General features: G+C 43.9%; 1 protein-coding gene across 3 annotated transcripts in view; it reads right to left on the reverse strand.

Annotated features, from left to right (window-relative positions):
- Positions 1–14,802, reverse strand: part of FSTL5 (follistatin like 5) — a 2,922,734-nt gene that overhangs the window by 1,929,489 nt on the left and 978,443 nt on the right. The window lies entirely within an intron of this gene.

Here is a 14,802-nt window from a genome sequence, read left to right on the forward strand (position 1 = left end):
CAGTTAAAGACAGGCTAAGTCTTTTTTGTGGTGAAGCCCAAGTGTGCAGCTGGTGCAGTCCTTCAGAGTCCAGGGTGCAGGTGCAGCCAGGGGTCCCACAGGGCAGTCCTTCTTCTTCTGTTGTTGTTCCTTGTAGGGATCTGAAGTGTGGATGCAGCTCTGACATATTTATCCTTGCTCCTGCGATGGAAAGTGGGGATTGGGGGAAGCAACTATCCAATCACAGGCAGGCCACCACCCTCTTGGATGATTACTTCTTGGGAAGTGTGGTAAAAATAAATTCCAGGGAGCAACATTCTGTAGAAATCCAAAATGGCAGAAATTCATGTTTGAAGGTTAGGTCTGGCTGAGTCTATCCACTGATGTGGCTAAAATTCCCTAACACACCCCTTTCCTGCCCTCTAATAATCTAATCAAGGCGGCAGCTGGTTGTCTGGAGTTGCAGGAATTGGGAGAGGTCCTGAGCTGCTCCAAATCTCCTTCCCTCTTTTGAAGTCCAGTTTGGCTGAAATCCCCCATCCTGTTTCACCATCTGGTGAGTCAGATCTCCTATCCCAGGCACCATCTTTGTCCTCAACCCAGGCCAATTCACATCTCTTCAGGGAAGCCTGGCCAGGCTGCCAGAGGCTGGCCAATCAGAGAAGGGCACTACAGGGCTGAAGTTGGCAATGTTCAGGTAGAGTTTTAAAAATCTTTCCCTGAAATAGTTATATTAAATTCAACAATGGCAAGTTGTCAGATTTATTATAACAATCAGTTTGATACCAAACTTGAAATATTTAGCTCCTTTTGAGACTTTATTCATTAAAAGTAAAGTCACCCAATTTTAATCTATGGAGCTCATTCACTACAATGAGGAAAAACAAATGTAGCTATTTTCTCTCACTAGGGCTTATAAAACATATTTTATGAAGTCCCTTCTTATAGTAACAGTGCACTGAACCCTGGGGGCCCGTAGGGTACACCTTATGGGTGAATTATATGTAAAAATAAAGTAGTTTAAGTCTTTGGAAGTATTTTAACTCCGAAGTCGAACTTGAAGGTAACTTTAATTCAAAAACAACCAGGAAGGCAGGCCTGCCTTTAAAATGACACTGGGCACCTCTGTTGCAAGAAATGTAAAGTCATCTAATTATATATGTCCCTATATATAGATAATAGTATAGGTGGTAAGATAGATAGATAGATAGATAGATAGATAGATAGATAGATAGATAGATAGATAGATAGATAGTGTAGGAAAGTCCTCCTTTTTGCCTTAGTCACCCCCACACTTTTTGGACAGGTACTGGTGGTTACTGACTCATGGCTGTGCCCTGGGTACTGCTTACCAGTCCCAGGGCGAGTGCTCTGTGTAAAGTGGATATACAAATTAGGCCAATTATAATTGGCTAAGTCAACCCACCTATAAGTCCCTAGTATATGGTACGGCATGTACGTTTAGGCAGCCCAGCATAGGTAGTGCACCCATAGGTGCACTGCTGAGGTGCCCAGTGTCTTTTTAAAGGTAGTCCTGCCGTGCTGGCTGCTTTTAAGTTAAAGTTATATGCAAATTCGACTTTGGAATTAAAATTAGTTCCAAAGTCGTAAACTACCTTATTTTTACATATAAGTCACTGCTAAGTTGTGCCCTATGTGCCCCTAGGGCTGGGTGCCATGTAACTATAAGCAGGGACCTTAGAAAAATAGCTTTATAAGCCCTGGTGAGGTAAAAGCAGCCAAGTTTGTTTTCCCCTCGATGTAGTGAATGGCCTCCATAGGCTAGAATGGGGAGACTTTATTTTAATTTTAAAAGTCCTCTTAAGTGACAGATACAAAGAGTTTGGTATCAAACTTCCAGTTGTTGGATTTAATATACCTTGTTCAGGTAAAGAGTTTTAAACTTTACCTGAAAAGTTGCCAACTTCAGCCCTGCATTGTTTTTGCTGCTGTGCTCTGATTGGCCAGCCTCTGGCAGCCTGGCCAGGCTGCCTTGATGAGGTGTGAAGTGGCTTGGCTTCACATAAAGAGATGTGCCTGTGGGAGGAGATCTCCCCTCAGCAGATGGTGAGGCAGGAAGGGGGAGGGCTGGAAAACAGGTCTTCAAAGGCATAGAAGGACATTTGGACCAACCCAGCAACACCCCCACATCCTGCAAACCCAAACAACTAGGTGCCCCCTTGATTAGATTAGGAGAGGGCAGCATAGGGGTGTGTTTAGGATTTTTAGCCACACCAGTGGGTGGGCTCAGCCAGATGTAACCTCCAAAAATCACTTTCAGCCATGATGGATTTTTGAGGAATGTTGCCTCCTGGGATTGATTTTTGCCACACTTGCCAGGAAGTGGTCATCACAGGGGGAAGGACCCTGCACCTGATTGGAGAACCAGGACCCCCCTGTTTTTCACCAAGGAGCAAGGATAAAACTGCCAGACCTGCACCCATACCTCAGATCCCCATCAGATTCCAACAAGGAAGAACCACAGAAGAAGAAGGACTGCCCTGCTGGACCCCTGGCCTGCACCTGGACCCTGCACTCTGAAGGACTGCACCAGCTGCACACATGGGCTTCACCACAAGAAGGACTTTGCCTAACTACAACTGGTTCAAGGAGGGACTCTCTGTTTGCTACAGGTGAAAAATTGCTAACCAGAGTCCCCTGCACCAACTCCTGAAGAAATCAACCAGTTGACCACTGTCCAATGCCCAAAAAGGAGTTTGCGCCAGGTGCATTCTGGGAGTTGTAGTCCACACCCCCAAGGATCATCTCAGAGCTTCTGGAACCTTGGGGTGAGCAGTGGACCGCAAAAGAACCTTAAAGGAACATCTGGGAGAAGATCCAGAAGTTTGGAGGAGTTTGGAGAGCTTTTGAAAAAAGCTCCATAGAGGGACCGACCCGCCGCAGCAACCCTTGCCTCAACCGCGACCTGGCCTGATTTGCAGGTTCGTCCTGGTGAAGAAAATCTCCCAAAAAGAGACTAAGTTCGAACGTAGAAAGTTGACCAGGACCTCCCAGCCAGCGTATCCGATGAGGGCTCCAAGGACGTCGGCTCAAGATCCAGGTTTACCCCGGCCGAAGGATTTTCACCTCGAAAAAATGACTAAGTCCGAAGGTAAAAATCTCCACCGAGGGCTCCCGCGACGCGTATCCAGAGAAGAGTTCCAGGAGGTCGGATTGGACTGGCAGGTTCGTCCCGCTGAAGAAAATCTTCAGAAAAACAACTAAGTGCGAAGGTAAACTTTTGACCGGGGCCTCATGCGGGCTGTAGCCGAGCTCCATCGCGGTCGGCCTTAAACTTTGACTTTGCACCGGTCGAGCTGCGACCAGATGACTAGATTGGCACTTTTTATTTCTAATCGTTAGAAAACAATAATCCTTTAAAAATTCATATCCTTATCAAATTTGATTAGTTTTTGTGTCATTTTAAATATAAAAATATAATATATTTTTATAAATTGGTTTTGAATTTTTAAACTGTTTCCTGAGGTTTATTTAATTACTGTTTGTGATATTTGAATGCTTTACACTCTGTCTCCTAAGTTAAGCCTTGTCACTCGTTGCCAAGCTACCAAGGGTTGAGCTGGGTTTAATTTACTGAGACCTAACTGGACCTAAGTGGAGGTTGGTGGCATATTGCTAAGTGTAGGTACCTACCTGTCCTTACCAACAACCCATTTTCCAAAGACAGATAGATATATAAATAGATCACGGGTAAAATATAGTGTAAAAGTCATGTGATCAAGGCTGGAAGGTTAAAACACCCTATGGGTGTGTTTTTGCCATTAATAAACTTTTTAATTGTTTGCACTCTACTTCTAGTGAACGGGTAATTTTTTTTAAATGCCTTGCTAATAACCTGATGCCATTTGAGGAATCTCCATTAAACCTTTCTAAAAAGTGATACTTTTTATCAATTTGTGCATGGATAGTTTTGGGGTGATCCGTTTAAAGGCCCTGGGTACTTATCTGTAGTACCACTTTACTAGGGACAGATAAGTAAATTAAATGTGCCAATCAATTTGTTGCAAAGCCATTTTAGTTATGTCTCAGGGCACATTAAATTAGCACCTAGGCCTGCGACATGTGCCCTTCAGCCAAGTAACATTTTACTGAGTCTTTTTTATTATTTCAGAACTGGCCACATTTGTGGTGGTTTTTACTTTTTTTAATCTAGTCGTTGTATTGCCTAGGAAAGCGTTGCGTTTCTTAGCAAGTCATTCTTTTCACTTTGTGCTTTCCTCAAGCCTGCAGTGAGATAGGGTTGCCAGCACAAGTGGTACACTGTGTCTCCAGTGTTCACACAAACACACAAATCCTTATGTGGGGACATTTTCTCAGAACATCAGCTGTTTTATTATAAAAACATTTCCCTGTCCGATGCCCGTTGGAGGGAGATTTCAGCCAGATGACCACAACTGCATGCTGATTGACTTCATTGCAGTTGCTTGCTGAGACTACCAGTTCCCTGGCTTACATGGGGAAGGTGTCTCTATAAACAACAGGCTTCCTTGCTCAGGCTTCCCCAGGGGGCAATCCTGAAGGGAGGATTATGGCTTATCCTTCTGTGCTTTGACATAGCTTAGGTATGTATCACATATATTTCGCATAGTGACAGTATGGTGAGACTTTTCTGTGTTTCACTTTACTTGTCACCATTTTGCTTCTAGTATGTTTCATTATTCTCATTATTGCATTTTATGCCATTTTATCTAAGACGCAACTGTTTCAAAGCATCTTTTTGAACCATTTCCTGCCTCTGTTTGTCTCTGCATGTGTGAGACTAATTGAACTGAAAACGATGAGATCTGATCCACTCCGATTTCCCTGAGAAGTCATCTTGTCATGCGCCTGGTTGCAACAAATCATCCCTGCTCTTGGGCAGAGATGAGGCTCTGCTAGTTGGCCGGAAATGGATTAGGCCGACAGTTGTCACATGGTGTGGGATTGAACCCAGTTCCCCACAATTCAGGTGATACTGGCACCGAAATACAGCAGCCTCATTATGATAATGAGAGCCCACGTGACATGGTGTTAGCAAATTTCAGCATGTTTAGAGGAGAGAGCACACACTTATTAGCCTTAGTTAGCAGTGGTATAATTAGTGCACAGAGTCTTAAAGCCAACAACATCAGGTACAGAATACTGGGGGAGTGAACTCAAAAAGCTCTGCGGGTGTCTCAGCAGATAGGGCCAAGTCCATCAGGTGATCCTGGATGATAATATAGGCCCATATAACACAGTTACTCATCATGTATTCTCTTTTTTAAGTATATCTCATAAATGTCAAAATAATGTATTTATTTTAACATTAGTTCCTAATTCATATTTCATTTAGATGTCTCCATTGTTTACTAAGGAAGTGTATTGGAGTACCAGCGGTTAGCCATGTGTGGTGCTTGACTTTCTCCAAAGACTCAGATGGAGTATATTTACATCAACAGGCTGGCAGTACTCGTCCCCAAAATATGCCATTGGCGGTTTGACCCAAGCCAAACTGCCAATGTACCACTCTGTCCGCCAGGGGGGTAACAGCCACTGGGCTGGAGACTTGAGTCTCCAGACAGGCAGGCATCATCGGGGGATTATGACCCTACCTACCACTATGGTTTTCGTGGCTTCCTTACCGCCATGAAAACCATGGCGGTAGGCACTATCAGTTACAGGGAATTCACCGCCAATGTTATAATGAGGGCCTTAGTGTTGTTGCAACTTTAAAAGAGTAATCTGTGAGGAGCAATGTTATTACTCTTTCATGAGTGTGCTTCTACCTTCTACATTAGCCTGTCTCCTCCTCATACTTCTCTAACTCATCCCATTTAGTAGTATTTCTCATTTACCAGCTACCCTCCATTTGTGCCTGCCATATTTGCTACATATCTATGTGAGTGGACATCTCGCACCATGGCAGGAATCACAGCACAGAAAATATAGGGAATTTATTTCACTACCACAAATCAGGATTTTCCATTTTCCACAATAGTCTAATTTTAATTTTGCTGGCATGTATAAGATTTACTTGAAACTAAAAACAAAAGGCTTTGGACCTCTCTGAGGGTGCTAAGTTAAATTCTGTATGTACAGTCGCTCCTGATAGAGCAGATACTGGAATTTGAATCAAGCCCAGAAATTTCCCCTAAAGAATTTAAAGAGGTTTAGTAGATGAAATGTGAATTTGGCACAGTACACTCAAAAATCTGTGTGTTACACCACAGATATCACAGACATTAAGGGGCATATTTATAGTCCTCTAGCACCACGTTGTGCAACACTAACATCATTATTTCTTCCGTTAATGTGACCCACAGAGGCCAAAATACCCACGCTGTATTTACAAGTGGCGCCACTCTGTACCCCTTTGCGATACATTATGCCTGCACCAGGCATAATGTATGCAAAGGGACGTCCCACCATTAAGGGGGCTGAAAAAATGGCACAAGGAAATCCGTGAGATTTCCTTGTGCCATTTTTTACAGCGATTTTAATGCCTGCTCAGAGCAGGCGTTAAAAGGGGGCTTCCGTTCTTTAGAATGGGCCCCTATGTACTCTGCAGGAGTAGCAACAACAGTTTGGCCCTATTCCTGCAGAGTACATCAATAGCGTCACATTGAATGATGCTTTACCCCTACCTTGCTCCATGGTGCGCGTATTTTAAATATGGCACATACATGGTGACGGTAGGGGGTGCAAAGGGGTGCAGGGAAAGTGTCGCTGCACTCGGTGCAGTGCAACTTTCCATAAATCTGCCCCTAAATGCCTAACACATTAGCATTGTATTTCATCAGAATTGCAAGCCTACCACACAGCTGTGTTTCAATTTTTGATAATTACATTTTGGAGACAAATGTACTTGGAACTCCAATGTTCAGTGTATTCTGCCACCCTGACATGCTTAAGACGTTACGTTGCATTAAAATCTTTTCACTCCTACTGTGTGGAAATGTAAATCTTGGAAAAAATCTGTATCTCTAACGTCTGCCTAAATATAAGAAAAGAAAACACAGTAAACCAAGGACAGTCCATGCACTGCTGAAAGTTTAAACAAAGTCGTTAAGTGCTTGAGATCCCACCACAGAGTATTTTGCCATCTGAGCTTAATTATTACATCAATAATTAATGAAACAAGGCTGCATTAAGGCTCTGCCTGACTATTGTAAATGCTGTAGAAAAAAATTATAATTTTAGAGGCAAATAATAGTTGAGAAAATTAAGTCCAGATCTGACAGCAACACATTTGCCCATCACTTACATGAACGCAACGCATTATGTATGGGAAATTAACTGATCCTGCATATTTAATTGGTCATTCAAACTAAATACTGTAAGTATGTCCACGTTTCTTGCAGTAATGGAGTAATAGTCTATTTTTCAATTGAGAACTCAGCTGCAGTGTGGGAGTAGCACGATAGACAAAGGTATGCCTTTATGATGGTAAAAGGGAGCTCACAGTAGGGGCGTATGACCTCGGTCTGCAACAATGTTTTCTGTAATTGTGAGTGCCCATCAGAATCAGGGACCATGCACATCAATGAAAAAAATGTGACACCTGGCAACTCAGTGGTAAACTTGCAAAAACATTGATGAGTATCATAAGTAATAATACGAGAATACCCTTTTACATGCTCTGAACTGCTTTTATGAATAGAACCCTAACTCTACTCTGTATTTGTAAAAGCACAACGAAGGCACTTTTCTTTCTATTTGTAGCAATTGTACATGAACATTTCTGGTCAATTCCCAATGTGTTTCATTTTCAAATGTTCTGGGACCAATTCACAAAAGCATGTAAAGAGTAGATAAACAAAATACTGCATGCATCCATTGTCAAGTACTTCAAATTGTCTTTTTGAATAGAACCCTGAGTGCATTAGTGCTGCATAGAAGTTTTAATGAATGTGCAAAGTGGGCAATTGCTTAGGACCCCCACCTTCCAAGGGGCACCCTGGTGAATTAAGTGGGACAGCTGAAATTCTTGCCATAAGAACGTTGCTCATAAAATACAGGTTATGTTTCTAATATACAGACAGGTGAGCATGCTAAACAGAAACTTTGAACCAGATTTACTAAGTGTTTGCACTAAAACATGCCTTGTAATTCACCAGATTTACTTAGTGTTTGCACCAAGACAAGCCTTGAAATTCAGTACAAAGTCTTCAAAGCGTTTTCCAGTGAAAACATTATTTTTGGGTGGAAAGGTACCCTTTTCTCAGGGCAAATAGTACTTTGCGCTGCACTACTTTACATCAAAGGGGATTTACTTGTGTGTAACTCTGGCAGCTTATCTTAGACACCTTTCGTTATTTACATGGAGCCTAATATATTGAGTGAGCAGATGTGGCATCATGCCAAAAAATCAACCCAGTCGCTTAACCTCCATTTTTACTCCTTCATATACCTTCATCCTTCCTACCTCACCTCTTCCTACCTCATCTTTGTTTACCTCTCCCACTCTCTCCCAATGCCCATCATACTTCACCTGACTTCATCTCTTCCTACCTATCTTTCATGACTCTGCACCTCTCTCTTGCACTCAGTGCAAACATCTATATTTCTCACTCCTAATCCCCTCTGTCTACCTCAACTCTCTCTCTACTTCATCCGTCTCCCTGTACATCAAAGCACTGTTTCCATTTGACTGCCTTGTAGCTCACCTCCATCTACTTTACTTCTCCCACATCCTTCTTCCTATCTTTTCTTCATCTCTCTATCACTCTCCATATCTCTTCTACCTTACCTTTCTCTACTTCTCTCAAACCATTATTTAACTCATCTCTCTTAACCCCAGTTTTCACACTACGTAATCTCTCAATTTACCTCACCTTTAGTTTACTACCTCACTGCCCCACCTTTGTTTTCTCTTGGTCTACCTGTGTACCATTCTGTCACTTCTGTAAATATCTTACTCTTTTCTGGCTATCTCTGTGTATCTTCCTCAATTCTTTTTCTCTCTATCAATTACTTGCCTCTCTCTTTCACACCGAAACATGTATCTCTCTCTGAAACTCCATCTCCATTTCATCTTATCCCTCCAATCTAGACATTTTTTCTACAGTTCTCTCTACCTTACTATATGTTTCTCTTATTCTATCTCACAACATTCTACCTCTTGCGGATGCATTTTTCATTCTTCACATGAATTACGTGCTCAATGATGTCGACTGGCCTTTGGACCCAGAAAGCAATGTGGTGAACCATCAACAATATTTCAACAACACCCAAACAATTTAGACACCATGACCAATATGGCCACGGAAGGAAAACATCAATCAGAAATAAAGTTAAAATATTTATTACAACCACAAAATCAAAGTCATGAAAACAGTGCACAAAAACAAGTTATAAAGATACTTAGTGCCAGATGTAGGAACCGTTGTGCAGGGCGCAAACTGCAAATTTTTCAGTTTGCACCTTGCAAAACGTGCATTGCGATGCACATTCACATTTTGCGAGTTGGTACCGACTCGCAAAATGGGAATGCGAGCACCCCTTACTATTTGTGAGTCGCACGCAATGCAGAATTGCTTTGTGACCGCGAACGCGGTCGCAAAGCAATTTGCAGTTAGCACCCATGTGAAGGGGGTGCTAACTCATTCGCAAAAGGGAAGGGGCCCCAATGGGACCCCTTCCCCTTTGTGAATGGTGCCAAAAATAGTTTTTCAGATCAGGCAGTTGTCCAATGGACCACTGAATTCTCTGAAAAAATTAAACCAAATGGTTTCATTTTCCTCAGTGTATTGCAACTCGTTTTCCTTTAAGGAAAACGAGTTGCAATACCAAAACAAAAAAAATGCTTTATTAAAAAAGCAGTCACAGACATAGTGGTCTGCTGTCTCCAGCAGGGAATCGCAAGGGGGTCGCAAATTGCGACCCACCTCATTAACAGCAATGAGGTGGGTCTTTGTAACCCCCTTGCTATTCGCAGTTGGTGTCAGGGACATCATCCTGCATATGGCATAGAGACTCGCAAATTGCGAGTTGCTCCGACTCGCAATTTCCGAGTCGCAATCCCATTTCTACCTACATCTGGCCCTTAATCACTAAGGGTTACTGAAGGCATCAAAATAAACTCAAGCAAACTAACATTGATAAAAGTAGGCATTCAAGAAGAATAATACATACCATCAATAAGAATATCTGTGACACAGATATTATTTGCTGCTCAGAATTTACAATCATTAGTCATTTCAAATTTAGCAGAGTCAATAATATTTGGCTGGGCACAGGCCAACCCTGTAGCTAACCAAATCAGGAAAATACATGTGTGGGAAGAAACAAATGTGGGCAAAGAACAAAAAGTACAAAAAGGACAATAATAATTTGGAAAAAGATAATCTTAGACTGCAGAACACTTAGGCCCTCATTATGACATTGGCGGTAAATCCCACTTACCGCCACACTGCTCTCCTGGTGGATATCCGTTCACCATATTATGACACGCACAAACACCAGTCTGACAAAATTCAGCTACACACACAAATCTGCTTGACCAAAGGTCAGTAATAAACTGGCTGTATCAAAACCCACACTGTTATGCCAACAGAACTACGCCCATCACATTATGACCTACGAATCACCACGGCGGACATTCAACAGTGGTAAATCATTGGCGGTACATACAGCCGTGCTCAAAATTGACACACACAAACAAAACAACACTACATTGGCCAACTCAAACAACACACACCTGACACCCATACACACATCACTCCCACCCACCCGCATCAATATAAAACACAGAAACACATTACCCACAACCCTTTACAAATACAAACCATTGCCAGCAGAGAGAGACACCAAGACCACTGACACAACTAGAACCACACACTATTCACACCTATACTCCACTCACGCACTCCACATCACACACCCCAACACATTACCCAACACACCCTCACCAACACACCTCTCACAGTATCAATGGCACCACAAAGACACCCCTGTTTCACTGAGGAGGAGCTAAGGGTCATGGTGGAGGAAACTGTCAGGGTAGAGACAAAGCTATTTGGAGCACAGATGCAGCAGCTATCAATAGCCAGGAATATGGAGCTATGGCGGCGAATCGTGGGCAGGGTCAACGCCGTGGGACAGCACCCAAGAACTAGGGATGACATCAGGAAGAGGTGGAACTACCTACGGGGGAGCAAGACACCCATAGCAGCAAGAAACCAGCTCGCTATCCAGAGGACTGGCAGTGGACCCCCACCTCCTCTCCCACAACTCACAGCATGGGTGGAGCAAGTCTTGGCAATACAGCATCCTGAGGGCCTGGCCGGAGTTGGAGGAGGACTGGATTCTGGTAAGTCAACTCTCTACTATCATAACCCCCCTATCTGCATGCCATCACATACCCTGAACCCTCACCCTCAGCCTCACTCCCATTACTCCACTACATCTCACACACCACACCATGACATCTAACCCATCCCAATGCCAAGCCCTGCATGCTGTACCAATGCATGGACAGCCCTCACAGCCCTGCATGGACACTCATCACTGAAGCATGCACACCATATAGAATTAACTATACACTAATATACACAAGTGAAAGCTGGCAGGGCAAATCCAACCATAGAGGGGAAGCCACGGATGTACAATTTGTCAGACACAGAAACCATAACACATCATTTACATCCCCACAGGTACCCCAGCCAAAGTCAGTGGCTTGGAGGTGCGGAAACTAACCAGTCCTCCAACTGAAGAGGCCCACAGTGATGACAGCAACTCTGGTCTTCAGGATCTGGATGACTTACCTGGCCCATCAGGGACCAGTGGACAGCTGGTTCCCCAAGCCCAGTCACACACCACCACAGAGCCTCCCCATCAGGAAACACCACCACAACACTCACCCAGCGTACCCATACCTCTGTCCCCAGGACGTGTCAATCAGCAGTGTGTCCACCTCTACAGGGACCCCAGGGCACACCGTGCACCCAAGACAATCAGGGACCTGGGGTCAGTGCCAGTGGGCACAAGGTTCAGGGGACAGAGGCACAAGCCAATAGGGACACTCAGAGGACTGCTGTGCGCCAGGGGCAGGACAGGCCCAGGGAACTGACTCTCCAGGAGGCACTCTCTGAGATCCTGGAAGCCACCAACATTCCCAGGACACAATGGGCCAGATCCTGGACAACGTGCAGGAGAACAGGTGGCTGCAGGAGGGAAAGTACAAGGGGATCAGGGAGGACAGGCCATCAACAACACCCTGATCTCCATAGCAGGGGTGCTGGCAGACATGGCCAACATTATGAGGGAGGGAGTCCCACACCAGCAGGACCCTGCCACTAACCAGACATCTGAACAGCCTTCCTCTTCCGCTGCCACTCGTGGCCAGGACGCCCCACCACAGGACTCACAGGCCAACAGCACCCCTCCCTCTGCAGAAGGCACACCACCCCACAAACCTTCCCTGCGATTCAGACAGAAGCCAGAGACACTTGCCAAAACCCCCACCAGGAAATAAGACTCTCCTGATTGTCCAACTCAGTCACCCTGCCCACCTTGAACTGCCTTTGATCCCTTTTCTATGTGCCCTTGGACAATGCGCCTGTGCTACAAACAGACTGGAACAATACCCTAGACTTTCCTCCATTGTCACCCCATCCCATTGCCCTGCCCGCTATATACAGGGAGTGCAGAATTATTAGGCAAATGAGTATTTTGACCACATCATCCTCTTTATGCATGTTGTCTTACTCCAAGCTGTATAGGCTCGAAAGCCTACTACCAATTAAGCATATTAGGTGATGTGCATCTCTGTAATGAGAAGGGGTGTGGTCTAATGACATCAACACCCTATATCAGGTGTGCATAATTATTAGGCAACTTCCTTTCCTTTGGCAAAATGGGTCAAAAGAAGGACTTGACAGGCTCAGAAAAGTCAAAAATAGTGAGATATCTTGCAGAGGGATGCAGCACTCTTAAAATTGCAAAGCTTCTGAAGCGTGATCATCGAACAATCAAGCGTTTCATTCAAAATAGTCAACAGGGTCGCAAGAAGCGTGTGGAAAAACCAAGGTGCAAAATAACTGCCCACGAACTGAGAAAAGTCAAGCGTGCAGCTGCCACGATGCCACTTGCCACCAGTTTGGCCATATTTCAGAGCTGCAACATCACTGGAGTGCCCAAAAGCACAAGGTGTGCAATACTCAGAGACATGGCCAAGGTAAGAAAGGCTGAAAGACGACCACCACTGAACAAGACACACAAGCTGAAACGTCAAGACTGGGCCAAGAAATATCTCAAGACTGATTTTTCTAAGGTTTTATGGACTGATGAAATGAGAGTGAGTCTTGATGGGCCAGATGGATGGGCCCGTGGCTGAATTGGTAAAGGGCAGAGAGCTCCAGTCCGACTCAGACGCCAGCAAGGTGGAGGTGGAGTACTGGTTTGGGCTGGCATCATCAAAGATGAGCTTGTGGGGCCTTTTCGGGTTGAGGATGGAGTCAAGCTCAACTCCCAGTCCTACTGCCAGTTCCTGGAAGACACCTTCTTCAAGCAGTGGTACAGGAAGAAGTCTGCATCCTTCAAGAAAAACATGACTTTCATGCAGGACAATGCTCCATCACACGGGTCCAAGTACTCCACAGCGTGGCTGTCAAGAAAGGGTATAAAAGAAGGAAATCTAATGACATGGCCTCCTTGTTCACCTGATCTGAACCCCATTGAGAACCTGTGGTCCATCATCAAATGTGAGATTTACAAGGAGGGAAAACAGTACACCTCTCTGAACAGTGTCTGGGAGGCTGTGGTTGCTGCTGCACGCAATGTTGATGGTGAACAGATCAAAACACTGACAGAATCCATGGATGGCAGGCTTTTGAGTGTCCTTGCAAAGAAAGGTGGCTATATTGGTCACTGATTTGTTTTTGTTTTGTTTTTGAATGTCAGAAATGTATATTTGTGAATGTTGAGATGTTATATTGGTTTCACTGGTAATAATAAATAATTGAAATGGGTATATATATTTTTTTGTTAAGTTGCCTAATAATTATGCACAGTGATAGTCACCTGCACACACAGATATCCCCCTAACATAGCTAAAACTAAAAACAAACTAAAAACTACTTCCAAAAATATTCAGCTTTGATATTAATGAGTTTTTTGGGTTCATTGAGAACATGGTTGTTGTTCAATAATAAAATTAATCCTCAAAAATACAACTTGCCTAATAATTCTGCACTCCCTGTAATAGCACTTCAATAAACACCCTTTGAAAAAAAAACTTTTGGAGTATGTCATGTATATCAAATATGTATTCATTGAAACAGATACAAACATTGCAAATTACCTGCACAGAGAATGAGCATAGATTAATTACCTGTAGCTGGCTGTAGTGATTACACCAGGAGTATATGTCAGGGCACCAACATCTGCTAAATGAATTGCCAGAAGGAACAGAAAGTGGGCATAGAAATGGGAAATATCAGCATGCCATTGCAACAAAAATTACAATCAAAGTAATTGAACTGTAAAGTAAGACTGATCTACCTGTGTGTCATTGGAAGTATTTTAGGATAACATATGTTCTGTTGTCCTCATCCTCATCCTCTGCCTCCTCATCCTCACTGTCCACAGGGTCTACTGCTGGTACAAGGGCATCTCCAGCCTCCTCCTCCTGCAGGAATGCGACATGGCGTCTGAGGGCTAGGTTATGCACCATGCAGCATGCCTCCACTATCTGACAGACCTTGTTGGGTTAGTAGCACAGGGTTGCCTGTTAGATGGAGGCACCAGAACCTGGCCTTCAGGAGGCCAAAGGTCCTTTCAGTGATCCTTTCTGGTTCACCCATGTGCCTCATTATAACGTTCTTCTGCCCTTGTCTTGGC

This window comes from Pleurodeles waltl, chromosome 1_2 (genome assembly GCF_031143425.1).
Source record: "Pleurodeles waltl isolate 20211129_DDA chromosome 1_2, aPleWal1.hap1.20221129, whole genome shotgun sequence".
NCBI lineage: Eukaryota > Metazoa > Chordata > Amphibia > Caudata > Salamandridae > Pleurodeles > Pleurodeles waltl.